Below are 26692 nucleotides of genomic sequence, written 5' to 3'. Positions count from 1 at the left end.
GTGCTTAGTTGTTACCGTAACCGTATCACTGAGCTCAATATAGAGTGACAGCCTAGAAAGCAGTGGGTAGAAATGCCATTCTGCAATGAACACAAGTCTAATTCTCACCTTCCAGTCTGGGCTGATTGTTACCTTTTGAATCTGGTTGCAGCAATTAGGGATGCACCCTGATTACATTTCCAAGCCTCTGATACTTGCATATCCCACAGGTAATGGGTGTGAGATGTACTGTAATGCCATCAACCACTTTGCTGGAGACATTTAAGTATAAGTGCATTAAGACGTGATTTATTCTCACCACTGAGCCCTGAATTTTCTTCCAGGGGATCCCAGTGTGCTTGTGAGTCTTGGCTCTGCAGGTTATGGGGATGCTGAGAGATAACGGAGCTGTCATGTGCAGTTCTGATTTGTGGGGTTGCTTTGAGGCAGGCAGCTTCACAATGGGCGTGAGTTTTGTTTTTGCTTTGTTTTGTTCATTGTTCATTGCAAAATTCTTTGGCGTAACCTTGTCTCCAAACGAATGTTTTTCCTCTGCGTCCCACTCAGTGACTCAGGTCAAAGGCATCTTATTTAGTGCAGTATGTTCCTTGCTTTTTGCTTTTGCCAGATGTGCGTGAGCTCCAGGAGGAAAACGGGAATGGAGGCAAGTGTTACGTGTGGCTCTGTTACTCGTAGCAGTAGGCATTTTCTTGCTGACTCCCATACAGTGAATTTAAACCCTCTGAAAAGAGTTTTTTGTTTCCTCTTCTTTTTCCCCACATTTCAGAGACCTGTCTGTAATTCGTAGCTCACCAGGGTCTGCAGGCCAGAGGCTGAAGTGTGTTGCATCAAAGGAGCTGAGTGCTGGAGATGTGGCTGAGATGGAAATGAAGGTCTAAAGTCCCAGAATGGAAACCACCCAGGCCTCCTTGCTCAACTCCCTTCTGATGCTGTGAGTACCTCTTTTCAACCTGCTTGATCCCAGAGTCTTTAGGGTGGCTTACAGTTCTGTCTCTGGAGTTTGTTTAAAGGCTGAGGCTGACCAAGATGGAGAAATCAATTGTGTTCATGTGCCTGTTCAACTCATCAGCTTTCCCTGTATAAACTCATGGGTTGAGATTTTTTTGTAAAGGCCAGCTGTGGTTCTACCCTTTGGCCATGGAGCTGCAGGATACCATACCCTTACTTTCCCCCTGTAAGATCTTGTGTTGAAACCTATGATATGAGCATTGGTTGCAGTACTCCCTGCTCATCATCCTAGTACCTGGGAACCTTCCCTCTCCCTGGGCTTTAGAAAGGTGCTGCTTCTTGGCTTGGACATTCCCTTGGGAGAGTCTAACCCATCCCATTCTCCCTACAAGGACTGTCCAAGTTCAATGCACAGATTTCCAGCTTGGGCTCACAACAACCAAAGCAAACCAAAGTATTAAATACTTCTGATTTTTTTTTTTTTTTTTGAAAACTCTCAGATATTCTGATGATGAGCCCAGAAATGCTTGGATTTTTAGCTGTTAATGATCATGGAGATATGCCAGCTTTGGGAACAGCCTGTACTACCATCACAACATGAGAAAAATGGCTGGCTGAACAGTCAAGTGCCTTCATGTAGATGTTGCTGAATACTCTGTTCTGATCTGCTCAAAATGGTGATGTTTATCATGTAACTCTTAATTATTGTTGATCCAGCACTTGAAATCCTGGCCTATATACAAGTCAAGCTGGCTTTATCCAATTTACTCTTTTCTACGTGCCAGGGAGAAGGAATGTGCCTCTGGTGTGTTGAGAACATGGATTTCTGATGATACCTTGTTAAAATGCTTTTGACTGGGTCTCTGGCCTCTTGCTTCCTGGGAAACTTACTTCACTTTGCACTGACTTGCACTGAAAAATATGTGATGGCAGTTGGAAGAATTTGTACCGTGCTTTCCGTCCTGCTAACAAGCCAGATGCTTTTCCCCTGGGCAGACTTTTTTTTTTTTCCAAACTCTTCAAGCTCAGACTTAAATGAATTCCTACTTTTAGAATTTCTTCCATTTTGTGCTGTGCAAAGAACTGGCTGTGGGGTGAGGACTTGCAATCCACAGATGGCCTGATGTCCTGGCATCCAAAGCTCTGTGAGTTAAGCTGGAATTGACAGGGGGAATTTTCTGTGTATTTCAGAGAATAGGATCTGCCCTAGCAGTGTATATTGTTGAGGCACATCTGCTTTTGTCTAAACTGAAGTCTGTTCGCCACACCCCTTCCTAATGGAATCATGATATTAATTGGAGCTGACAGGGAATTTCCCAACTTGGATATGCAGTGATTGGCACAGGCTGAAATTTCCTGCTGAAAATATGTTATAATACTGGAGGGCTGATGCAAAATCATGCCAGAAAAGAAAAGAAAGCAAAACAACAAAAAATACAAGTCTAACTTTCTTTGGCCACATGAAAACTTGGCATCTCTTCTTATGGAGACACCCAAGCTGCCTTACTGCAAGGTGAGAAAAGAGGGCTGCTGGTGGGTGACAGCTAGAGCTGACTGCTGTCTTTGGACACCTGGCTTTAACTTATGGTTAGAGCAAAGCAGGTGAGTACTCTGCTAAGCAATGTGCCTGAGGTCACATCAGTGCGCCCACCATCAGAAACATGGAAGTAGAGGAGGATGGAGCTGAAATCAAATAGCAAGATCATTATAAGAAAATGGGCTGAAGCCATATCCATTTCTTTCTCCTCTCTGTGACTTCTCAGCTGTCTGTGAGTAGCTGGATGGCTGCTGGGAATGGCAGGCATCTCTGCTGTTCCCTGTCTAGGTGAGGCAGCTCTGACAGAAGTTAGAAATGGATGTTAAATGACCTATGTGAGCAGCAGGGCCTTATTTGTATGCTGCAACACTTCTGTAGCACCAGGCACGTTCATGTGCTCACATGGTATCGTGTTGGTACCAGTAGGTGCCATAAATTGTGTATTACATGATGACTCTAACTCTTGCCTGCTGCTTACCCATAAGAAGAGCTTTAGGAATTGCATGTATTTTGATTATAACTGCTACAGATATTCATAACCTGCAAGACTGACCTTTTTGCAGCTCTTTGGCCTTGACACATGAATAGTGATGAAATCTTGGCAGCTCCTTGCCTTTCTTAGCTTTTGGAAGCTGTAAAATTACAGAGCATCGCAGGCATCTCAGAGAAGCGCGTATTTTAATTTATTCCAGCCTTGAGAATATTCGTAGACTATTTTAATAATCAGCCCTTCAATAGATATGAATCCTGGGCACTCCCCACCAGTTCTATACCTTGGCTTGGAGAAGGATGCTTGTACAATACCCAACTGTCTTGAACCTTGAGTCCAATCAGAATTCCTTATCTTCCTGCAGATGGTGACAATGACTTTGCAGGCCTTGTGATTCTAAAGTTTCCCACATGAAAATAAGTCACTGAAGTCTGGAAACGGTCTCCTTAGTGGTTCTGCTAGAAGCCCAAAGTGAATAACAGGTCCCAAGGAGATTATTGCCTTAATGGTGCTTTTCCTGTGTGCTTTTCCTATGTTTCTCCACAAGTCCTTCTCTCCACCTATGTATTTCTGGTTGATCTTCGTCTTTTCGTTTTTGGGGCAGTCACAGTGTGGCTGTGTGCAACTCCATTATTATCAAGTTGCATTTATTACTGCAGAGCAATCTTTCTCCTGTATTATTTCCCATCTTCTTCCTACTGAGGCTCACCCTCCCTGCCAACATACGATGGGTTTCTGCTCAAAAGGGGGCAAGATGTAAAACCTCAGCATCTATAAATGTGGCAGACTGGTTGGCTGCTGTTTGCTTTAACTCCCAGAAGTAACTGAGGAATTCTGAAGAAATAATGAAGGATATGGAAGTAATGCCATGAGACATACCAGAGACAGAAGATCTACTTGGGAATCCTAGAAAGGGCCTCTCTATCTCCTAGCATGGCTGAATGGTGAAAAGGTCTGGCTATAGCCACCTACAAAATCAGTGCCCTGCATTTAAGTACATTCCTCTTAATAAAATTAGTTGATACATAAACCCTTTGCATTAAAAAAAAAAAAAAAGCAACAAACTCTGCCCTTCTTAAGACCTACTCAGCAAATTAGTCATTTCTTCTTTTTAAATTCCATTAATTTTTTTACAATACTCACTGGTTATTTATGTGTGTACCAGATTTGTGTGGGCTTGACGCTGACTGGCTGCATGTGTGTTTACAATAGCCCTTGTGTTATCCCAGTCAGCAGCCTAAAAACACTTCCAAATTATTCCACATCAGAAGCAAAGAGGGTTTGGATAGGCTCCTAGGGGAAAGTCTTGAAGTGCTGCCCAAACCTCAGTCCCAGTGCTGTAAGTCAGGCACGTGGCTGATACTTTATCCACCCAACTTGGACTTTTGCAAGCTGTGGAGGGAATGGGAACTTGGGAGCAATTTTAATCAGTGATTTCTCGGAGATGGGCTTCTTCCTTTGTCATTTTTCCTTCTCTTGACATGCCTGTGTGCACTCTGCCCGTGTTTTCTCGGAATTGATGGAAAATATAACAAGGCTGTGCTAAAACAAAACCCCACTGTGGAGGAAGACCGACCTGTTTCCAATTTATGCCTTTTTATGCTGATTTTATGCTTCACTTGAATGCCTGTAGGTGGATGTGCACTGGGGACTTCAAACTCAACTTTGTCATTAGGGCTTGGGGTTTGTTACTGAATGTGGGCTGGGTAAGTCCAAACTGAAATGGTGCTGTCATCAACAGCTGGTAATGCTCCAGCAAATGCTCCAGGCTTCATCCTCATAAGTGTCACGGTGGTGGTGATCAAAGCTGCAACTTCTGTGAATGGGAAATGAATTTCTGCCTAACTAACTGCTGGGTCCTCGTCTCTTGCACAGCTGCGTTTCCTGCTGCCCTGGGACTGAGCATGGCTGGGTGTTCCACTTCTGAACGTCCATGCTGATGCCCCAGGATGCGGAGGAACAGCTCCCATTTGGGTGAGCCAGCCCCTGAAAGGAGCTAGTCTGAAAGCTTTGCATCCTTCCAGTAGGGCAGGCTGTAAGGTAGGGCTGCCTTGTTATTTTGGGTCTGAAACTGTAATTCCCAAAGTGCAGTGCATGGACTGGCAGCAATTGGGCAAGATTTTGTATGCACCTCTATGCTTTTCTGCCACGTAGGTATTTCACTGCAAACAAGTTCTTCATTACATAGCACACATCCTGAACTCACGAGCAAGTCAAAGTCTGCAGCGATTGTTCACAGGAGCATAAATCAGCAGTTCTGTAGCTGTCTCCCAGGCTGCTGTAGGTCAGCAATGGCTAAGAGTGTTGGAAAAGGATTTTTGTGTCTTGCTGGCCAACAGTGAGATTTCAGTTTTAGAAGTATCCGAGCTCTCTGTGTTTTAGCTGGACTAAAGATGACGTTGTTTTCCAGAGATGTTGGCATCATCGTGGCTTAGGGCTCAGTGCCTGAGCCAGCTGTGATCTCGCATGTTGAGTTACTCGAGTAATGGCACACTGTGCTGTTGGAGTGAAGATCACTCTAAAAAATGTTATTTCGAACCAGTACACGCATTGATTTAGGAATGCGAAATGATTTTATTACTACCTCATCTCAAAACCTTTCCCTTGACCGTCTGTTATTCTGAATTGCAAAATGTATTACAGAACCACATCTGTCATACTTTATATTGTGAGATAAGACACGCTATGGTTGCATGCTTGCTCACTCTCTCGCCCTCTCCCCCTGCTCCAGAGTAATGCAGGAATAATATACGGAGTGTCAAACCTCAAATCAGGTGCATCACGTTTTGCCCATCTGAGTTGGAAGTTGGAACCCATCTGGGTTGGAAGAAGGACGTGCTTTGAATTGGATGGATGAAGAGGAGTCTCTCACCAGTGATTCTTTAGCTGAACCTTGAACAGCGGCCATGCTCCCAGACTGGAGGAAGAGACAGGTTAAATATTTCCTATCTCCTCAGCACTTGATTTTGCAGGTCTTCCTTTTGGCCACGTGGATGTTCATAGACATTCATAGACATAGCCTTAAAATGTCCTTTAAAGAAACTCACTCCCCCAAAGTCAGCTTGCGGTCAGGATTCTGCAAAGCAAACTCTCACAATGATCTTGATTGCCTGCTGTGTTGCTGAGGCTCCGAGCCATTTGACCACTCAGTATGTATACATGTGGGGTCACCTCAAGAAACACTCTCTTGGATCCACCATTTCCCATATTTTTGGGATGCTTGTTGTTCTCTTCTCCAACTTTATAACAGGAATTCAGCAATTCTGCGATACTGAACGACCTTAAAGAGAAAAGCAGCAATAATTGTTCTGAAGCTTGAGCCAATTCTTGTATTCATTTGGGTAACAAAGCTTTTATCACTCATGGAGTCATGATGCATTTTTAGAGTGTTTCACACTTACTTTAAATCTCAGTAAAGACCATGAAAGTTCTTTGGTCGTGGCCACGTGGTATCTATTGTTGAGCAGCCTGTTAAAATGAATCAATCTAAATTAAGTGGCCAAAATTACCACTTGCTATCACTTCCCTGAATCCTTTCCCTCAGAGGCAGCCCCATGAAGAGGCCGAACAGTGATTAAACACTTCTCTGCCAAGAGGAGTCCGAAAAATTCTGGCGAGAATTGTGTGCAACAAGAGATGTAAGGGGCTCGATGCACTGTATTGGTCTGCTTGAATCTCAGCTGACCCCTGCTGCAAAATCCTTCGTTAGAGATCCTTCCATCTGCTTGATGAGAGCTTCTGTATTCTGGCCCTGATTTTCCTTGTTCTCTCCCCAGTGGTATTATCTTGTGAGTTCATTATTATTGCTGGCTGTAATTCACACTCCAATATGCAGTGCTTGGAGGATGCAGGCATGCAGAGCTGGGGTGTGGTATGGAAACTTAGCCTGTGTGCTTTCAGATACACGTGCTGCTGGAGGAGGGCAGGGGGAGAAAGGAACAGCTGCTTTGTGACCTTTCCCTGCTTAAACAGCAGCAATGGCTTCATCTTTACAAGGCCCTTTTGACCTGGGCAGGCTGGATCCATCAGCAGAAGAGTGCTGCTTTGTGCCAGCTGGCTCTGCAGCCTTATTTCTCCTTGCTTTGTATTGGTTCTTTCCGCTGTCATTCCACATTTTTGCTGGCGATGGAAGCTCATCAAGGCTGCCTTCTTCACATCCTTGCCATGAGCACTGACATCACCCAGGCTTCTGGAGGTGCTGCCACAGGTAACGATAGCTTGAGGATCTTACAACTTGCTCATGCCACTCTAGTTTAAAAGCTGCAACACAGGAAGGCACAGAAAGAAGAGGATTAGACCAAACCAGTTGCAGAGGACACGCGGCCCATACTTATGTCTTGTTGAAGCAGAGAGCTGCAAAAATGCTACCTTCTGAGATTGTATAGGGGAAAACACTCAGCCTTCTGAATGCTTCCACATCAACAAGCCCACATCTCCAAGCAACAGTCCCGAGCCACTTGACATCTAAAATTTCATCTCAGCCACGCAGTGCCAGAGGCTAAGTGAGGCTTGGTAAGAAACAAATGTGCGCCTTTCAAATGCAGTGTTTCAAATTCATCATGCCACACATCTTGTATGGAGCTGCCTGTGCAAGCTGAAGCTGACTGTATGACAGTAGGGTTGCATTATTTAGAGTTTTCCCCCAGTGCAGCACCAGATGTGGATGGCAGAGGCAGATAATAGTTCCAATGCAGCAAGACCAGTTGCTAGCATGGCATGCCTCTACGGTAGGCTCAACCATCCCCAGTTGGTTTCCCCTTGGCACTGAAGTTCTGGCTCATAGGATCAAGCAGCACTCCACCCATAGCTCTTTCCAACCCTTCCCTATGGCGCAGAACATTTTGCTTTTCACCAGCAACAGACTCTTTACAAGAGGGCACTGGGCAGAAGGTGGCTTGCTTCAGGTCTGTCACAGGCTATGCAAACAGCTCCTTGGGACCAAGTCACCGAGTTGGTGGCATGAATCCCACTGTCACCTCGGGCACTGCTGGGCTTGCTCTTTCCTGGTTGTTGGAGAACACAGTTTCTGTGCTAGAAATTCCTGGTGTTTGTGGACTTTTGACTTAGTTATTTTTGGGAAACATTAGCTATAGCTTGGCATCCTGCCTAATGACTTGTAGAGTATGGGTAATTCACTCTGTCTGGGGAATTCAAGGTTTCCCTCTCTTTTGTACAGTTTTATTTACAGAAACTCGTGCCAATCTAAGAGCTAATGGTGGTGCCAGTTTTCCATTAGAAAGCTAACCCTAATCCCCCCTTCTCACGTTATCCAAACAAACCTGGTGTGCCACATTCCTCCTGTCTGCCTTACAGTGGAGAAAGAGTCCCAGGAAAGCTTAAGTGTGATGTGAAAAGAAGCAAGATAGGAGAGAGGGGAAATCTGGAGGTGCTCAGTATTGGGAAAAGCTGGCATGGGGCAAGTATCCCAGTGCTGGTGTTGTCAGCAAATGCTCTAGTGAGGCTCATAAAATCACTAGGTTTTGGGGTTAGAGGCAGAGAGGTCTGAGAGTAGCTCTGTTTGTTGCCAGTGTCACATTTGGTCTCGATGGAAACCCTTCAAAATTACTTAATGTTAACCAATGCTTAAGCAGCCCCTAGAAATTTCTTCCTTTGGTTGAACATTCTCCGAGTCCAGCAATAACTTCATACTTTACAGACATCCCTGAGTTTATTCTTCCCCCCAGAAGAAAATATGGATATTTACGGTTATTTCTAATCAGTTCCTATTACGACTGATTTTTTATTTTCATTGGAGTTTGCAGTGAGCTGAAGCCAAGCTGCAAAGCCCTGTGAGCTGCTTCCCCTTGGGGACCCTCCCAGTCTCCCCACCCTTCGGTCAGGAGCAGTCTTTAAGATCCTGGAGTACGTGTGGGTCCTTTCCTTTGAGTTCACAGCTTTTGAAGAGGTGCCTTAGAAAGACTTTTTTTCCTCCTTGCACATAAAAAGACGGGCTTCTCACCCACAAGTCAAGAACAGAAGACTGTGAGATACTCCAGATATCTAAGCGCAAGTATCAAAGCTGAGTTCTGAATGAAAGGGCTCCGTGCTCCTTGCTTGGCTTTCCCCATCCTCCATAGATGAGGCTCTCTGTGCCTCATCCTCTTGCAGCCTCCACTGCCCTGCTCAGGTTCTGCTGGCACACAAATCCCTGAGATCGATGGGAGGGCACTGGATTTATGGTGATAAAGTACTGGGCAACTGTTAAAACCAAAAAACCTCAGCTGGAGCAAAGCAATGAGGCATCCTCCAGCCTAAAGGACCCGACCTGCAGGCACCCGTCGGTTTGACCCACTGTGGATGGAACCCACATCCGGATGGCTTTCCCCTTGACAGATGCCCATCCCACATCTCTCGCAGTGAATGGAGGATCGCAGAGTGTCCGTCAGGGCAGAATTTGCCCTGTAGTGTCAGTAACTGCTCTGACGGCCTATTTACGCTTTCATCTCCTTGCCGCTCCCGCTGATTTATGCCGTTTGCGGAGCTGAGTGATGTGGCAGCTGCAGGGAGGAAGAGATGAGAACCAGAAACCCCGCAGGCTTCCTAGGAGAGATGTGCTCTCTCGTCATAAATCTCAGTTGGAGGAGAGCCTCTGCCTGCTCTGCAGCAGGGCTTCAGCATCCGATGTCGCTCCCCGAGACGCGCCGTGCCTCTTTGTTTCTCTCTCTGCATTTTCCAGGAGCCAACAACTGTGCTAGCTCGCCCGGTCGCAGCGTACTCAGCTGTCAGCAGCTCCCACCAAACAGCATTCCCCCTCCGTCACGCATCAGAGAGCTCCCCAGGCACGGGCTGGAGCGCGTTGCCATTACAAAGGAGCGAGGATTACAGAGAAATGTAATATCTGTCAGGTCTGAGACCGCGTGGCTCTGATCAGTGCTCAGTGCCGTGCACGGGGCTGTACAAATTGCTGCCCGTAGTGATGTCCTTTGCCCTCTGGATCTCGTGGTGCCGCGCTGTTCATCTCGGCGGGGGGTTTGTTTCTGCCACCGCTGTTGGATGCAGGAGCTGTTAGTCAAATTGTTCCTTGAGTTCATCAAATCACAGAATGGCTTGGGTTGGAAGGGACCTTAAAGATCATCTAGTTCCAGTCCCTGCTGTGGGCTAGTTGCCTACATCCGGTCAGCTTGCTGGTTGCCCATTGCTCTATCCAACCTGACTTTGAACATCTCCAGGGATGGGGCTCCCACTCTCTGTGCAATCTGTACCAGTGAGGGCAATGGGCACGATGGGTTTGGGTTTGGCTGCCTGGTGCCTCCCAGGCACCTAACAGGGGTGGGCTGCTGTCCCTCTTCTGCTTGGATTGGCAACCTATTCCTCACGTCAGTTCAGAAGGGAACGAGAGGCCTCACCATGTGGGCTTTGGCAGCTGTTTGTTCAGTGTTTAAATGTAGGGAAAGGACAGCGATAATGTCCTTTAAGGGAAAAACACACAGAGCTAATACCAGTTCCCTATTTCTGTCACCATTCCCTTTCCCACTGTACTGAAAAACCTATCAAACTAAGGAACAGTGTTTTTCTCTGAATTAGAAGGCCTTTTCCCCTATGCTGTTTTCTCTGTCAGATTACCAATTTGCTATTCCAAAGGGTTTACAAGCAGAAAACCTCTATGGGCTGCCCAGGGAGATGGTGGAGTCACCGTCTCTAAAGGTGTTCAAGAAACATTTAGATGTTGTACTGAGGGGCATGGTTTAATGGGAAATATTGGTGGTAGGTACGCAGTTGGACTGGGTGATCTTAGAGGTCTTCTCTAACCTTGGTGACTCCATGACTCAAACTTCATGTAAGGGAGCAGACACACAAATGAAACATGCAAATTATTTAAATTTTCACTGGGATAACATTGAATGCGGTGGGAAAAAAAAAAGAGTAGGTTTGTGTGCGGGTACGTTTTTTTCCAAACAATCTTCTTATTGAATGCTTGATTTGTTTTTTGGCTTCTCAACTGGCCTGGAGAAGTGTGGGTGTCCCATCGCTCAAGACCAGGTTGGATGGGCTTTGGGCAGCCTGATCTGGTGGGAGGCACCCAGCCCATGGCAGAGGATTGGAACTGGGTGGGCTTTAAGGTCTCTTTCAATCCAAACCATTCTATAATTCCATGATCTCCTTCAGTCTGGTTGATAGTCATGAGAAGTTGTGTTGGAACTGGAATTTCACGCGTGTTTCTTGCTTGGAATCGTTCAGCTCAAGTATTTCAGATGTTTCTGCTTGCAGAGAAAAAAGAAAGTTAGATTTAAATGAAGGAAAGTGGTGCAGTGTAGCTCAAGACCTGCACCTGGGGAGCCACGTCCCATCTCTTCATGTGATGCCACGAGGCAGATAGAGCTCATCCATCACTCTGAGGCATGTGTCCAAGCCTTCTAATTACCAAGTATAACCGGAGGTTTGGAGCTTAAACTGGTTCTGACCTGTATTTTTTAATTAAGGCATTTTTTTTTTAATATAACCCCTGCTTCAGGTCATCTGATAATACTAATCTGGACATAATGCCTAACCTTCTTAACCCAAGATTGTTACTTCTGCACTTTAATGCCAGTCTTAAAGAAACATTACCCCATAAATTAGACACCAGGTACCAAAGGGAACCGAGCCAGCTTCACATTAGAGTGCTTTTAAGGAATAATTGGATCGACCCTGACGATCAACTCCCAGGCATTCTTGGGCCTCCCATAATAGCACAAAATGCTTATGTTTCTCTTGTTAATGCTTCCTCGTCTATGCTCTGTCTGCTTGCTATAGGATCAGAAGGGATGCTCTGACACCCAGCAGAGAGAGCATCTCCAGATACTGTTCCAAAGAGAATTGAATGTCCCATCTGTGCTTACAGTCACCTGTCCTGCTTCTGTCTTGGAAAGCCATGGGGATGTGGCTGGTTTTGGCTACACAAAGCCCCCGAGGCATCAGATGCAGGGAGACAGAGCTCTGATATGTGTGCATGCTCAGACATCCTTGATAAGCACTGCCTGCATAAAAGCATTATGGAGGAGACTTTGTTCCTATCAGCAGACAGAACAATCGATGAAGTCAAGGGATCAACAAAACAAAACCAAGCGCTGGACGGTTTTATGAGAGGCTTTTTATGAGGTTTTACTTATCCTGTGATACTCTGTGCATAGCAGAATCACACTGAGAATCGTAGGGAGAAATGCTAATTCAGGGTTTTATATATGGGAAACAGCATGCTAAGTGCATTCCTTAAGTCAGTCCAGAAACCACCTCCTGCAAAAATTCATGGAAAGCACATGAAATGCCTTGTCAGGCTTGGCTCTTTTATCTGAGAGACTTAAAATATTTTCTCCAGAGGAAGAAAGGTTGCTGGTGGGTTTGTTTGTTTGCTTGGTTATGGATAAAGATCTTTTGAAGGTGGGAAAACACCCCTATCCATCTGACAGAAGGGGCAGCTCCTTGGCACCGCAGGGCTGTGATTTCCTAGAGCCAGCGGGGGTCCTTGATTTCAAAACCTAACTCAGAGTGTGTGCCTAACAAATGGTGTGGCCCAAGAGTAGTGGGCCAAGTACTCCAGTAGTGCCAAGGAGTTAGAAATGGCCTCTGGTGCTGCATTTCAGTTCTCTTTTACTTGTGATCAGGCTGCCAGTGCAGCAATGGAGAGTGGCGATGGCAAAATGTCACTGCAGATTGCTTCTTGCCAGCTAGTTCTGCTTGCCTTCCTAGGAGTGAGCAGCATAGAATCATAGAATCACCAAGGTTGGAAAAGCCCTCCAAGATCACCCAGTCCAACCGTCCACCTACTAGCAATATTTCCCACTAACCCAGTCCCTCTATACAGCATCTAAACGTTTCTTGAGCTCCTCCAGGGGTGGTGACTCTACCTCCTCTCTCATGGCACTGCAAAGGAGAGAAAAAATTTCACATCATCTTAGATTAAAAAAAAAAAAAAAAGGAACAGAAAAGACAATTTGAATGAAAGAGCTCAAAACTCCAAATTGTTCCCACTGGTTCTTCAAAGTACAGTGTTTCAAGCATGCATGGCTCAATTTACCACCTATTTGATGGCGGGAGTGTTTACGACACATTCTCTGCATTCCCTTGCCAGAAGCACTGTAAAATCAGACTTTTCCCCCCTGTATTTGATGCAGAGAATGGCTCACATCTGGAAAATTTACCTTACAGCTCAGCACTAAGCTCTTCTTACAGCAGCTTACCTAAAGGAGATGGCAGTCATGGCCATATCCATGTGCATCGCTGTGGGTGTGAGCGTGCAGATGAACTCCTGTATGCTTGGGGTAAGTTCAAGTTGGGATAACAGCAGAAATGGTGAGAGGTGGGCTTCTGTGCAAGCTCCAGAGGCTCTAGTAAGGGAGAACTGGTTGAATCAACATTCAGTCGTGCTGAGGGGTGTATTTCTTGTGGTCATGGCTGTCTATCCCCAACGTGTCCAGCGATGTCTGCAACCCAGTGGAAAAAAGAGCCAACCAGTGACAGGGTCTGAAGGCAGAAAATGGGTATTAGGTTAATGTTTTTTAAAGATCAGAGGGTTTAGACCATTAGCATAGACGTCCAAAGGATCTCGTGCCTTTTTTCTCAGCTTTTGTTAAGTTCCTGCCTGTCGTACGGCGGTGGTTTCCTCGTGAGCCTTTTGTTGTTGGACTTGATGTAGGAATTTCTGGGTGAAAAGCACAACCTGCTCTAACACAAGAGGCTAGGCCGGGCATTTCTAATGATTTCTTCCTCCTTTCTAAGCTTCAGATCAAATCTGCATTGTTTCCCACAAGTTGGGAACTGAGCCCAGAGGGTGAAATTCCATACGATTCGCCAGTTAATTTCACCCTCAGTCCTGCATGCTGCTCAGTTGTGAGGTCTTAATTGGTGCTGATGCTTTGTGCCAGCCTTGCTGTGCAGGAGGAGGAATCTCTCCTACCACACAAACACCTTCTCCCATCAAGACATATAGACATATATATATAAAAAACTACTCTTCCCAACTTGAGTGTAGTTGCTACCGTGTCTCTTGATGATGTATGAGGGTGTCACGACTCGTTATGTCACTTCAGACAAAGAGAGGGAATAATAAGAGCTGATGCGACACGAAATTGAAGAAGAAGGTTCTCTGTGCACCAAAGAGCACATCTGTTTTGTGGCATAATTCAAATTAAGTGGGGGGAAGGAGGGGGAGGAATTCACTGCATCTCGGGTGTCTTCCATGGTGACATGTAGCATAGAAATGCAGTCTTGGGAAGACTTTATGAAAGCTCAGCAACCAGAGCAGTTTTAAATTGCTATTTCTGATATCAGATATTCTGATAGCAATTTCCTACACTTGACTGATTCTGCGTAATTTGCACTTGTGCTGATTGCAGTTTTATAAACAGGAATTCCCAGGCTGTGTATCTCCCTGCTAAGGGAGGAGATGTTTAGCTTTTCACCTTTCTCCTTTATTTTAAGTTGGATTTTGGGAGCTGAAATAGCTATGTGACATCCCCTAAGTCAAAGGGTAAGAAAAAGCTCTCTAAGTACTACTTTTTCCTCCTCTTAATCATATCTCTTGTAGCTTACAAGTGTAAAGTAAGCTTTGAGCCTCTCTGAGCTTTGCAGAGATTGCAAAATCCAGCAAATCCTCCCTGCAGGAACTTATGGCAAAGAGAAATCCGCATGGCTCGATCTCCAGCAGCCCTTTTGGAGCTCCCCCATGGGCTGCCGTTGTAGAAAACTGTAGGAAATGGACCCACAGCTGGGCCTGTGGGTCTCAGATTAGGCTGAATTGCTCTGGAGAGATGGATTCTCTGCCACAGGCCAGCAGGATGAGCAGCAGCAAGTCGTAGTTGCCTCTCATGCCTCAGTTTCCCCAGTTGTTGAAATGACAGCAACGATGTTCTTTCTTATGTGGCACTTCAAGTCTCTTCAAGTTATGGTCTCACCTGGAAATACCTCATTTTATCCTGATCACCTTAATAAGCACAGAATAGTACCCCAGGTGTTCAAGGCCAGGTTGGATGGGGCCCTGGGCAGCCTGATCTGATGCTTGGTGAGGTTGGCAGTCCTGCCCACCACAGGGCTTGGAACTGGATGATCTTTGAGGTCCCTTCCAACCCAAGTTATTCCTTGAATCTATGATTTACTGGCTGGTGATTTTGGTAGCTAGCTGTTTCTTGCCACTCTGCACTGGGATGGCCAACTGCACACGTGTTCTCCAATCTCCCATCACTTCTAAGGCAAAAAACTGAGAATTTTGTCTGTTCTCACTTTTGGCAGTGGTTCGGACAATTCATGTCATCCTTGCTGGATGGTCTGCATGGAAATATAGGCTACGACGCACAGAAATATTGTAGATAACATCCAATTTTCATCTCAACTCATGCGTGGCTTCCCTCTCCACTGCTTCTTCCAAGTTCCCAGTGCTTGGGGCTGGGAGGCAGCTGGAGGCAATCTAACCACTCTCTGCCTTAACAAAGTGGAGATTTCCCCTTTTTATCATCCTTACTCTAGTCCTGCACTCCCTCTGTTTATCTAATGCTGGCTTCAGTGCTTCTTGGACTCTGATGTAACTCACTAACCTGGCAAAGAGGCATCCAACAAAAACACCAAATGCTTTTCTGCTGGGTGCTTGAGTTAAAACAGCTCCCGTCTCTGGAGCCTGTTGCTACTCGCATCGCTGGCAGAATTCCTGCCTGCTTCCAGTGAGAGCAGACCCAGAGTAGGACCCACAGAGTGCGTCCCTCAGCCCAGAGAGAGGGCCACCCCAAATGCTTGGGGCAAGCCCTTCTAAGCCCACATCTGTCCCTGGTCATTTCTCTCACTCAGCCTCATTCCTGCTATGATTCTTGCTCTTCTATACCTGTTTTTTGGGATTAGGCAATGTGAGGCCTGTCTGCCTTGGGCTTGCAGCCATAAGCACCTGGACCAGCATGTTGAGCTTTGGGGTATTCTTCACAACGTGTGGCTTAAAGGCAGATTTACATCAATAGCAGCCAAGTAGTGCTCGGTTTCACAAAAACACAGGTTCTTCCCCCAGTGCTGAGAGACAAGGAAGGCTGAGCTGCTCAGCCACACCTCTCCTGGCCATCCCAAATCCCTTCCAGTTAAACCCACATCCCTCCACCTTGTGTGGTTGGATTTAAGGAAAAGCCTTTTGAGGTTACAAGCTGAGCTTTGATCAGAACAGGAATGCATCCAGCTCCACCTTCAGCCCATCCAGAAACAGATTCATTTGTTAACTACCATGTATATAGATGGTGATGTTTCTTTCATCCCATCGAAAAACACCCCAAAATCTTGCATACGATGCTCAAAGCATGGGGAATGTCTATGGTGGCTGGGTGTACAGCTCTCTACTGAACCTCCCAAGGGCTTTTCCTAAGCATGGGAGGAACTAATCATCACGTTGTTCTGGATTGCTTTTCCTCTCTGCTGGTTGTCAGAGGGTTTGAATGGGAGTGCCACTCCAATTAAACTGGGAAAGGTTGTCTTGCTGGGTGTGCAGCACCCACTCTGTTGGATGGCTGGATGCAGAGGAAGAGCTCTTCACATGACACAGAATGAGGGTTGAATGGATTTAATGTGTTGGCAGCAAAAGTGCTTTGCACATGGGTGTGCAAACTGGTGCCAAGTGAAGCTGGTTAGAGAAAAGACTCTGCTTCCCTTTTGGATGAGGGCGTATGTAGAGGGGCCCCTCCTCCCAAAGAAGAAAGGGGAGGAAGATCAGCAGTGAACACGTAGCTTTTCTTTTCCCAAGGGGCTTTCCTGGATGGAGTATTTCAGTTTCACCTTTTCCTGATGGCTGCAGGAAGTGAGCTTAACAGACTCCCATGGCTTGGCTATTCAAGTTTTCCAACAGAAATACTTAACTTTTTCAAAGTGACCTTTCCCCTTAAACAAAGTGGAAGTCATCTGGGGAAAGATTTTGATTTTATGCTTTTTAAGCTGGAGAAATTCTCCTTCAGAACCTTTCAGCTTTCACAGCAAGTGTGCTCTCACCACCTCTCTGGGGTGTTTTGCAGTGCCCCTGAGCACGGCTCACCCCAGATACTTCACTTTGGGCTGGCTAGTTTATGAGAGCAAATATACAGCAAACAAACAAACAAAAACCCCTCCAGATTGCAGCATCCACCCTGTTTCTGGTGTATATACTTTATGCCAAAGTCTTAGGACACATCCCAGTGTAATTTCTCTTTAGCTCTTGTGTGGAAATCTATGAAGGTGGTAGAGAAAAAGCAGTCTTACAGGCAAAATGGTTGTGACAGAAGCTACCATGTTGTTTAAATCATCTTCTGGTCTGTAGCTCTTAACAGGCCAGCCAACGTGAGTTCATTGTGATGGTGCTCTTGGGTTGAAAGGAAGGTGGGTCTCAGGCTAGGATCAGTAGAGTCAGCTACAGAGGGGTGCCATAAATACAGAGGTTGTGTTTATCCCTATTCCTCTGCCTCCAGGCAGCCTGGAACAGAAACAGAAAGCTCCAAGTATCGTACTTCGTCGAACTCCCTTCTTTGGAGTAATGGAAAGGAGAAGAGGCCTTGTGGGAATTGATTCCTATGAAAATGGCACATGTTTCTCATTCTGCAGAAGCCCAGCGTAAGTACAACTGCTAGACTTTTTACAATAGGAATTTGTTAAGTATGCATGATTCACAGTTCAGATTGCTGCTTAGCTCCAGCAGGGGTTTCTGAGCAGCCGTTGCAATGCTGAGGGCTGTCACGCATGGCTTGATGTGGAGGAAGGGTGTGCTTCCATGTGGCTTGGCACTGCCTTCCCAAAGGAATATGCCAGAGCAGGGAAAGATGTTTGATATCAATCTTTTCCTGCAGTCATGAGGATCTAATCTCCCAAGGGAGTGGTTGGGCTGGAAGTCAAACTCCGATAGCTCTGTGCTTTGCAGGGTGTAACACGTACCCACCTCCATTAATCTAATCTCTCTTCCTCTGGCTGCTGGCCATCCCCTTTCCCTGCCATGCAGCACCAGATGCTGCACATTGAGATGCTGGGTTACTCCAGTTGCTGAGACATGTCCCCTGGTTGAATCATCCCATCTTGGTCACTTGGTCACATCCATTTTTCTCTCTTGGCAGTGAGCCTGTCCCTAGCCTGGTGTTTCCAGATAGATTGGTGACATTATTCAACCGTCTGAAATCAAGGGATCATCCCATCAAAGCATGTCCTCTATGTGTGGCTTCTGTTTGGCACTCACCTCCCCTTTGGCTTGGCTGGAGGAGCAGATGTTAGAGATCTCGCCTCGCAGGGAGGAAGGGGGAAACTGCTTTCTAAACAAAATCCTCCCTTGTGTCCTGTAGCTTCCTGAAACTGCTCATTTGTGTACTACAGATATTTATGTGTCCCCTCCTGATGTGTATGTGTACATCTATATTTATAGATGTGTGGGTAAGCAGATGTATACATACAGTGCTTTGCTCTTGTATGAGTGTGTCCATGTTGGTTCAACCGTAACAGCAGTTGGGGTGAGAAAATGCATCTCCATCAGAGCTTAGCCTTGCAAGTTTTACAAATTTTTGATGTTAAAATACAAGAAGGTGTTGAGGTCCTGGCCCTGCTGCTCAAAGAGCTGTGAGTGCCCCATCCCTGGTGTTCAAGGCCCTGAGCAAACTGATCTAGTGGTTGGAAACCTTGTCCATGGCAGGGATGCTGGAACAAAATGATCTTTGAGGTCTCTTGCAACCTAAGCCATTCTATGATTTTGCAGGGGTCAAAGGCTGGGACAGCATTTGGGTGGGAGAAAATAGGCTCTAAACACCAATCTGGCTTTATTGTCTCTTATGGCTGGCCTGTGTTTCTACAGGGCAGCAAAAGGGATGGAGCAGCACAAGGCCAAGCGTCAAGGCAGGAGAAGTGGAAGAGAAAGAACTCTGACCCACAGAGGAGCAAGAAGCTGGTGAGAAGCTGGCACCACCTTGGTGGATATATGGCTGCATGGTCTGTAACAGCCTGGCTCTGCTCTTTCGGGAAAGAAAATGTGAGGCCTGGCCCAGGGATGTCAAGGCAGATGCCAAAATGAGATGTTGCCAAGGGCATTTTTCACGTCTGAGCAATCTCCCTTCCCACTGGTAAAGACGAGGCAACTTTTCCCTATCTTCCCATTGGAGTCTCAGGTTTGCTGATTTGAGGCGAGTTTGTTTATTGCAGCTGATCTAAATATTGTGCTGCATGTGTATTCAGATCTGTATGTAAAAGCAGTGTTCGCTTGCTGATCTATTTTTTCTCCTGCAAACAATTTGCTCGTTTACTTCAGTATAAATCAGGAACGCCTTCTCCAACATTGACAAATTCTGGGTTCATATAACCCCAGTGGGGGAAGAACTGGGCTCTGTGTGTTTATAAACAGTGAGAGAAAACATATATCTCTGCACACAGAGTTTACATTCCATGTGGGCTCTCTTGCCATGGTGTCCAATAAAAGGAGAGGTGCGTTTCTTTCAGAAAGCACTGGAAACATCTGGCTGGGTGGCACCATCACCAAATCCCATATGCAGGATCCAAATGATGTCAAGCTCAAAGCAGCAGCCCTATTTATTTGGGGGTGTTTGCTAGGGACTAGCAGACTCTGTGGTTAAATAATTCAATCAAAACCAGGCAAATGGTGCTTGAGGGCTCTTAGAAAAAGGCCTTGAAGGGATGGAACTTGTTAATTAATTTTGAAGGTTTTTAGCACCCTTTTTTCATCATGGCTGTCTGTATGCAGCTGTTATCCCATGCTATTCTTAACTCGCTTGGAAGAATATTCACCAGGTTCCTAGCAGAGCAAGATTCAGATAAATGATTTTGATCTTTAAATATTACTGTTACGTGCTCTTCCAGTTCCCATTCCCTCACTAAGTGTCCAAGCTGCCAGTGCAGCCTGTTAAACACAGTGTCTGGTCAGGCTGTATCCTGGTTGGTAGGTTATAGACAGGCTTCATCTTAGCAGTGGTTACAAGCTGGCTGGAGATGGGGAAAAGGGGAAAACAAAGAAAAAGCCATAAATAGTTCATGTGTGCATGGAGAACTAAATAGTGACTTCCCCATCCAGCAGTTCTGCAAGACCCTCCTGTCTTTCTGAAGAATTAATGTGTCATCAGAACTCCAAAGAGTCAAAGAGCTTCCACTCAACAGCTGGATGCACGTAGGACTAGCTCCTCTATGTCCACCCCAAATCCTTCCAATGGGCAGCGTGCCACAGAACTTCACTTGTAAGCTAGCTAAGGCCCGCTTCATGCTTCAATTTCATTTTTCTGTGTTGGATTGTGATGAATGTTCATGCTTGTGACTCGCCTGGCAGTCCTGGATGAGACAACTACTGCTTGTGAATGGGGCTGTGCTGACTATAAGCTTTTGGGACTTTACTGATTTACTATTTTAGTAAACCAGGGTGATTCATACATCGTTAATTCTTCCTGGTTACACAAATACACATCTTTCACTTCTGTACTAAAAGGATCACTCAAACTGCAAACATTAGCACAATTATTTCAAATAGATCTTCTCAAAAGAGGCTGGGTCCTTGGCTTTGGGGTACCCAAAGAAGAAGGTTTTAAAAAATCTTTTAAAAAGATTTCTAAAATTTCCAAGTTAGCAGAGGTCTCTAATTCACCATTTTAGGCAATGGACCACGGTAGCTTTTCTGCATATTAGAGCGAGATCTATCAGCACAGTGATGGGCTGAATCTCTTGTATCTAGCAAATGTCTCAGGCCTACTTGTTCCTTCCTTGCTTTTTGCAGATCTAGAAAAAAACTTGAGGTTGGTCAGTGTTCTCCTTTTGCCTCAGAGGAATATTTTTCTCTGCAGTTCATAGTTAGACTCCTGCCCTTTCCGTGACTCTTCATTACGCAGTGTGCCATTCATTGATGTATTGAGGTGTCCATCTATCCTTTCCTTGGAAATATCCAGTGGAAGTCTATTTGACAAATAAATTAGGTGGTTCCTCCTTCTTCTCTAACATCCTCAATGTTTTCTGCTTCGTTTTGTTTTGTTTCATTTGTTTTTTAATGAGTAGAAGAGAAAGCTGTTGCTGCAGTTTGTACATCCCTCCTGTACCGCCACCCGTAACATCCCTGATAAATGAAACTCAGTGCTGGTTGCCTATCGTCCTGCCAGGGTGAGTGATCTGATGACTCTCTTTTATGAATGAGGACAAAGGCAAGATTTAGTGGAAGTCACCAGAATTAGGCTTCTTCCCAGATTTTACCAATAGCTGTTAAATGTACGTGAGGCACACTGCCGGTCATGAACCCTAAGGGTTGGGCCTTGGCTGCAAAGCTCCCAAAAGGAGGAATTTTCCCACTGCTAATCTTTTTGGCATGGAACTTGGCCTCTCTCAATGCAATTGTTATTTTTATCCATCACTGAATGCTTTACAGCGCAAACTGGGTGGTCTTTAAGATGTTGTATACAATTAACGTGGGCTGACTTGGGGAGTGGAGAGGTATTATGAGGAGGAACGTGGGACCAGCCAAATTCCTCTAAAGCTGCTGTGGCAGCGGTGCTTGCTCCTTGCATAGTTCAATGGGGAAGAGCTGGAAGAGGCCCACACCTATCTATCAGGGGCCCGCATTTATCTGCTTGCTGTCTTTCCTTTTGAGAAAGAGCTGTGTGAAGCTGTCAGTCCCGGCAGGATTTGCCTCAGGTCAGCAGTTTTATTGGACTGGTCTTGTCAGAAGAGGGTCCGATGGTTTTGTCCCCACAACCCCATTGGAAGAGCCATGGTGATGAGGATGCTGACCCAAGGGGTTAGGGCTGGATGTGGAGGTGTTTGCTCTTCAGTGGGTCACATCACTTTCTCCAGCCTGTTTTACAGAGGCAAACTCTCCCAACTGAAATTTGGAGGACTTTAGAAAACAGGAGTACTGTCTAAACCCACTTGGCATGGGCAGAGCTGAGCAGAGGGGTCTTCTGCAGCCATCAGCATGTCTTGCTGAAAACCCATCACAGACCATGCTTCCTCAGTGACCTGTCATCAGCAGAGCGCACTTGAAGGAATTCCACATCCCTGGGTATTTCTTTGAAAGAGAATCAAGGGGGTGAGATGGGGTGGAAATTATCTTCAGCAAGGGATTGCTGCTTTTTCCAGCTTTTTGTCCCCTTGCTACTGAATGCATTTTACAAACAGCTGATTAAGTTTTGTGGCATCCCGTGGCAGCTGTAAATGGTAATAGATCATTGCTTTATTTCCTTCTTCATTTCTCGAGTCTGAAAGCCTCAGCTAGTCAGCAGCAAATCAGGAGGTGCAGGCGGTTAATGAAACATGTAATTGAAAAAGAAGGGAAAAATAAAATCTCCATATGCGTGAAAAGTTACGGAAATCCCCATGCACTGAGAAATACATTTGTAACAGTTTGAAAAAATGGCTCCAGCCATTCAGTGGCTGCTCATGGGTGGATGCAGTGGATGTAGCAGCCATCTACAACTTGGGCCAAGTACTGTTGGCAGCACCAGCCTGGGGGTTGATGCCTCGCCTGATGTGCTGAACCTTGAATTGTTGTGTGGCACATCTCATCCAGGGTTGAAGTCCAATTGGATGCGACATCAACTTGATCCTTAATTTTTAACACATCCTCTTCTCCCGAGAAGCTCTGTTGACCTTTAAAAAAAAAAAAAACAAACATGAACACTGGTATTTTGTCAAAAGGATGGCTGGCAGGAATCCAGGGCACCATCTTCATCATACTGTGCGCCGTTGAAATAGGACTTCTTCTGGTCTTCTCTATTCTTCCTTGGAGATGAACGAGGGCTTGTGTGTACATGCCTTGTGTCTGGATGCTCTCCCCATCCAGCAGACACTGCTAGGATGTCCTATGACCACCATCGTTCGGGGATGGAGCATCTGAATGTTGGATGTTTGCCCACTGTGGGATGGAGAGCACTAGTTCATTTGCTCTGGAGTGAATGAACTGCGAGAGGCTTACAGCCCTGCAAGTTTCCACAAGGCAGTATTTAGCTCCGGAGGGATCCAATTTATTCTCTCCTCTGTCCACAACATTAGTCTGTTTGGTTTATACTATTGTGCTGCAGGAAAGCCTGAAGGCTCCAGAGTGAGCGGGAGTGCAGATTTCTACTTCACTGCAGAGTGGGAGGCTTAGAGAGATGAGGCAACCCCGAGAGAGGCATGGCAGCTCAGCTCTCTTTTATTAACTTGGTGTTTTTCAGTTTTCAGGGGGGAAAAAAATGTCAGTCTAAATAGCATTTATTCCTTCTGAAGTGTTACCAAGCCCATCCTGTTTGTGAAACTGAAGTCCCCTCCATGTCCCCTCCCTGAATGTCCAGCCATGGGGCTGCAGTGGGCACCATTAAGGTGTCCTAAGGGTCCCAGCAGTGGGAAAACAGGGATTTTTGGTCAGCCTTTTCTCTGCACCACAACATGACCTTTAGATGTTGTACTGAGGGACATAGTTTAGTGAGAACCATTGGTGATAGGTGAACGATTGGACTAGATGATCTTAGAGATCCTTTCCAACCTTGGTGATTCTGTGATTCTATGGCAATGCCAGATGCCCTGTCACCCTTTTCACTGCTTCCTCCTGTGGCACAAATATCCAGCTTACAGCTTTTAAGTAGATATATGCTTCATGCAAATGAGTTAATGCAATGTCCTCCAAGCTGAAGTTCCAGCCCAATCTGCAGCATCAGCTCTGGCAGTGGTGATTACCAGGCACGATACCCAGGGGAAGAGCAGCTTGGGGCTCCTCTCCATGGAGGCAGAGGGGCTTACCAGGTTGGGTTGCCCCATTTGGGATGCACGAGCTGGCGTGTGCTGCCTTCCCCTGCTAATGATGCTGCTTTGATCCCTGCCTATTCCCTGCTGACCTTCAGGTCTCTGCCACGCTCTCAGCTTTGTTTTGATCTTCTGCAATAAGAAAAGAAAACAAACTGATGCCTTGTGTCAGCAGCATCCCCAGTCTGAAGTTACTCAGATTAGGGATGAGGGATGGGTTTTCTACGGCTTGTTCCAAATGCCTGCATGCTGAAGCTTTATTGGTTGTTGCTCTAAGATCTGTATCACGGCAGCTGACTAATGAGCACTCCCCATGGAGAGATATTTAATGTGAGTCCACAGGAGCTCCTTAAGAGGTGTTGTTGGAGCAGTGGGATGGGGCAGCAGGTTTGGAAACAGTAGGTTGAGAAAGGGAGGTGGGATAGGGATGTGATGTTTTGCCATGCTGAGCTACACCACATTATGCCAATGGAACGATTTATAGACTACTGAGAGTTTGCGTCCACTGGTTGTCATCAGGATTACATCAGGGGGACAGCAGCCCCATTACAGCCCATCACAACCATCTTGTGGCTTTCCCGAGCCCGTGACAATATTACAGCCTTTTCTTGGAAGCAGTGAGAAAATGAAGCAGATGGGGGAAATCTCACCCCACAAAAAAGGATGGTGAAGATTTAACAGCTTCTTTGCGGCCCCAGTGTGAAATTTGTCCCTCTTACTCCTTCTCCTGGTACTGCAGACGCTTGCTGGCCTGGTAAAAAAGACTCTCCCTGTAGTCTCTGTGCTGTTGTCCTTCCCCAAATACAAACTACACTGAAATGTCCTACTGGAGCCCTGAGCCAGCCCCCTCAATGCAGCTGCATCCCCCTATCAACCCTGAACACCCTTCAGATGGGTCTTAATATCACAATGGCCACACAACTGTTGTTTCTTCTACAGAAAAATGCCGAGGAACCATTACCAAAGTCACAATGGGTGGGATTACTCATTCATGGGCTTTAGATAAGCACATCAGTGCTGCGGGGTAGGGCACTGCTCTTCCATGGGACTGAGGGGTTCATAGCACAAAAGCACAAAGCAGAAGCAATGTCAAAGCTTTGGGCTCTGTATTTTTCCAGTGGAGTACAGCTGCAAGAGATGAAGCTAGCAAAGTCGATCAGAAAGTTGGGAGAGGAGGATTTGGGTGGCATCTATGGGCAGATTTCGATGTCTGCAGAGTATTATAGGTGGTGATGGAAGGCTGGTCTGCAGAAGCAGGCAGGTGACTTGATTTTACTCCACTTGGGTACAAAAAAGCCCTCGTGTGTATATGCACATATATATATATGGGTGTATGTATAGGCTGTATTGTCTATTCCCATATTGATACCAATATCATTGGCATCTGTAAACATATATAAACTGCAGGAAATAGACAATGCAAAGACCATTCAGGTGGAGTTAAACTAAGCGTGGTATAGCCTGTCATGTAATATCTTCTTACAAAAGCTAAACATCAATCATTTTGATGAATGTACTTTAGCCCATCATTCCAATCCTGAGGTTGATCTAATATTAGAAGCAGATAACTCAGCTACATTCCATCTCCATTCTTTGGAAAGCTCTCTTTCCCCCAGTCATAAATACATGGGGCCAAGTTGTATCTTCTCACTTGTGGCTGGGGTCTACTCAAGGCAAATGTTGGCCCTTGGTGGTTCCACCATCGCCAGCCATCCTTCTTCAATATTAGAAGAGTTGCGTTGGAAGAAAATGGATGCAATGCTCTTATAATGACCCTTGTTTGGTCTAGAAACAAAGAGAATTCAGAAAGTGGTCTTTATTGTGGCAAAGCTTTTTTTTTTTTAAAAAAAAGGAACAACCCAACATAAAAAAAACAGAAAAAAGAAAAAAAGAAAAAAGAAATATAACCAGGCATCTGAAACCCCACAAAAGTTGTGGGATTATTTTTGGCAGGAAATGAAAAAATTTCCTTTTCCTTAATGTTTTCTCTTTCTTTTATTTTCTCTTTTATTTTTCTCAACACCATGTAATTTCCTGACTATCTCTAATCTGAGAAGAATAATCAAAAGGAGGAGAAGGCAAGAAGGGATAGCTCCTTCCTGCAAGGAAATGATTTCCAATCTTTATTTGAATGCGCTGTATCTTTGAATGCCTTCCTGACATCCCAGATAGAAGTACTATTTGGCAAAGGTCCTTGTTACAGAGATAGGGGATGAGAATGGAAGGGAAATAATGGGACTGTATGCAGACAGTCACATAAAACCCAAAGCTGGAGACTAGCTAGGGAGAGAAAGCTCTGGGGTAACTTTTCCTTTGTTTTCCTGCACGTTGATATAATCCAAATAGTGTTTTAGGTTTATTTTTTCAGATCATACCCTGGCCTTTGTGTTTGGGAGTATGATGCTCAGAGCAATTGCTCTCATGATCTGATTAATGTGGCTGGCTCGTCCCTTGGAGGCAGAATTATGGGAGTAATTAAGGCTTGCTCAGTTTGCTAAGGAGAAAGGGTTTTGCAGCTTGTATAGAATGAAGTGGGGGAAATCTTTACGGCTCAGCTCCTATACATAATCCTATTTCTTCTGCCTTCCACTGAGTCAAATTCAGGTGAGAGTGGCAAACGTTGCACGTGTTCTCTGGGAATGCAAAGCAACCTGCTTGTGAACAAAGCCTGCTTCTCACTGATTGGCAAAGAAGCCTGCTGCACCCAGAGCATGCTGCAAACACCGTCCTCAAAGAACAGCATCGGGGCCATTTGCTCAGACCCTGGTTCTCATTATCATTTTTAGCCACAGAAATTTCCCCCCTGCTGCAAGAGTCGTGGCGTGATCTAAAGAGAAGAAAATGCAATACTTTCATTGAACAACATGCCTTTCAGTCGGCGACTTGGTTCTGTTTTTGGACAGATTTGGGATTTTTCTCCTTTTTCTACAGTACTTGGGAACTTCTGATGCCAATATTCAAAACTTGTCCATACTTATGTACATCATACTAGGAGATGATCTTCAGTGGCAAACACTCAGTGTATTCTGTTCACGTAGCAGTAGGGAAACGTGAGCCCATGACGATGTTTT

The 26692-nt window shown here is 45.6% G+C and overlaps 1 long non-coding RNA gene across 12 annotated transcripts in view; it reads left to right on the top strand.

The window, feature by feature from the left end:
- The window catches only part of LOC116235995 (uncharacterized), an 87685-nt gene that overhangs the window by 16458 nt on the left and 44535 nt on the right, over positions 1 to 26692 (top strand). For 9 of the 12 annotated variants that reach the window (XR_016468482.1, XR_016468488.1, XR_016468480.1 and 6 more), the window contains 2 exons: positions 767 to 931; positions 18715 to 18807. This is a non-coding gene — a long non-coding RNA (uncharacterized LOC116235995). Of the gene's footprint in view, positions 1 to 766; positions 932 to 17353; positions 17496 to 18714; positions 18808 to 26692 lie in introns of all 12 variants that reach the window. The other 3 variants (XR_016468485.1, XR_016468481.1, XR_016468490.1) reach the window with 2 other exon arrangements.

Source organism: Phasianus colchicus, chromosome 7, assembly GCF_987193195.1.
Source record: "Phasianus colchicus chromosome 7, bPhaCol1.hap1.1, whole genome shotgun sequence".
In the NCBI taxonomy this organism is placed as follows: Eukaryota; Metazoa; Chordata; class Aves; order Galliformes; family Phasianidae; genus Phasianus; species Phasianus colchicus.
Note: the sequence above shows the minus strand (reverse complement) of the source record. Positions and strands in the feature narration are given on the sequence as shown.